The 2,379-nt window shown below is 43.1% G+C and overlaps 1 long non-coding RNA gene across 1 annotated transcript; it reads left to right on the top strand.

Moving 5' to 3' along the window:
- The first annotated feature begins 504 nt into the window (after nucleotides 1-504).
- Nucleotides 505-2,090, top strand: LOC119026230. The gene is made up of 3 exons (XR_005077075.1): nucleotides 505-630; nucleotides 776-1,044; nucleotides 1,763-2,090. It is a non-coding gene; the product is annotated as an uncharacterized LOC119026230 (long non-coding RNA).
- The last annotated feature ends 289 nt before the right edge of the window (nucleotides 2,091-2,379 follow it).

Raw genomic sequence — 2,379 nt, 5'->3', positions numbered from 1 at the left:
TAGGTAAAAAAAATTGGACTAAATTTGATTTAGACTTTGAATTTGATATTTGAGGATGAGGCAATATAATGATAAAAACAAAAATAATATAAACCACTCCACTTTTTTTTTCTGCAGCTCTGCAGTTGATGTGCCTCTATAGTAAAAGCAGCTTGTTTACTACAGAACACCATCTGGTCCAGTTAATATACAGAAGAGTGATGATGGTGATTGTAATGGTTCCTCCCAGTAGATGAAGATTTGACTGTGCAAATTCCTGCTTCCTTATTTTTATTCAGTTTTGTATAGAATCTCTTTATCTGTCTCAGCCTGCTGAGACAAACTCTTCAGAGGAAACTATCGCTGCTTCCATCTCATTGTTGCACCATCTAACTGTGCACAGCAGCCGTGTTGGGGGCAGTTTACTTGGACTCCGGAGTGTTTACTCTTTCTAGTGCAGTTTGTTTGGCCCGCGGAGACGATGACATTTGAATTTGAGTGGATTCAAACAGAAATAACTGAAGAGAGTCTCTTGTGAGGAGGATGTGGTTCAGTTTGTTAGAAGTGACAGGATAAATAGAGGGCAAAAGTTCACATGAGGTTTCCCACTGTGGCCCTGATATAACTAACTACGAGTGCCGAACCCGTGAGGTAAGCATGCATTCAGCTGCACTCTTTAAAAAAAAAATTCTTTTGTAAATCTTCCTTTTTATTCCTCGACTCCCCCCCGAGAATTTATGAAAGCTGCTGATTTTTCCCGGCCTTGATTTACACCTCTCATTATTCCATGTTTCAGAAATTCCATGAGCAACGGGAAACCTGGCAAGCGATCGCAGCGAAAAAAACACAGAGGAGAGAGAGAGTCGGTCGGAAGAAAAACAAAGCCGGGCCTGTGCAGCTAGCGATGATAGCATCACCGCCCCAGTCAAAGACCCGGTCTGTCTCCTTCAACTCTCAGAAGCCCGGCCAGCGAGCGAGAGAGATAGAGGGAGAGTGACGGAGCAGAGAGAGAGAGAGAGAGAGAGAGAGAGAGGGATGAAACAGGACTCAGAGAGATGAGACGCAGTGAGTCCACATTCTCTGCTCTCTGACATGCTGCTGATGACATGCAGACCTCATTCATTATCGTTTCATTTGAATGTGATCTCAGCTGCTTGGCTCCGGAGTGGACGAGCTGTCTCCAGCTTCGCTCTGCAGGATACAGCGACGACTTAGCTTATAAGCTAACGTTAGCCATAAAAACCATCCGCTGGAATCGCACATTAATGTGTCGACGGAATAATCCAAAAAATGAGCCGCAGAAATCACAGGAGCAACTCAGAATATCTGCAAACATTTGGGCACGTGATTTGTCGACTTTGAGATAAACGGATAAACTTAAACTGTTGCTTATGGTTAGAAAGGTTTAATACATTCAGGTATTGTTAGTTGCTGCCCATGTTGACAGATCTAGATCAGGTAGAGAAGTTTTTTTATCAGCATTTCCCTTGTTAGCAAGCAGGTAAATCACTAACGGAGAGGTTTCAGGGAATGTTCTGGTGCAGCAGCAAGCTTTGGATGAAATCACTTCATGTTGTTAAAACACAAAAACATCATTGTAGCGTTCATGTTGTTTCCACAAGTTCATGAACATACTGAAGTCTGGATGAACCTGGTAAATATGCTACAGTTACATATTTAAATGAGTCTCTGACCAGCTGATGGGTGTAAACATCCACTCGTCTCTTCGCTCTGTCTTGTGTTCCATCATCTCCTGATGAATATTAACTGTCTGCTTTAACAGTCGCCGTGTATCTTCAGTCCTTCACGAGCTGGAAATCACGGCGAGCGGAGCTGCAGGAGATCAGCTGATGATTCTCTGGAGGATCGTCTCCAGGAGCAAACCCGTCCACTTTGTCACATTGTTTACACACAGTGATGCCAAAATATTGACTAAAGTGGCTTCAAGCAAATAATATGAAAGTATTATTAGCAGCCTCGTCGCTACAGCCGCTTCGCCAGCTGTGTTTGACGTGTTGGGAGTGAGAACAGACTGCCACTTCATACATCGTTCTCATAAAAATATCAACTATAGCTGTTTTAACAAATATAATAAATATCACAACAACAAACATATTATTAGTGCCTTCTTGTTGTACATATTGTGAAGTTAATTCCTGTGTTGAAATGTAGAAGGAGTGTCTCGTTAACATGAGAACTTCACGGTCGACGTGTCTGAAGAGAAGATCAACAGCGACAGAGACTCGACGTCCTCTCACACATCCGGAAGAGGCTTCTTGTGTTTCCAGAGAGCCGAGACACAGAGAGCTCTTTACCGGAGCTCTTCTCAGCTTAAAGTTAATTACAAGGATTATTCTTCTCCTTATTGTCCCTCGGAGCCCCGCGGAGCCAGGTAACGAT

The sequence above is a fragment of the Acanthopagrus latus genome, chromosome 9 (assembly GCF_904848185.1).
Source record: "Acanthopagrus latus isolate v.2019 chromosome 9, fAcaLat1.1, whole genome shotgun sequence".
Taxonomy (NCBI): Eukaryota; Metazoa; Chordata; class Actinopteri; order Spariformes; family Sparidae; genus Acanthopagrus; species Acanthopagrus latus.
The sequence above is the reverse complement of the archived record's forward strand: the minus strand, read 5'-3'. Positions and strand labels throughout refer to the sequence as shown.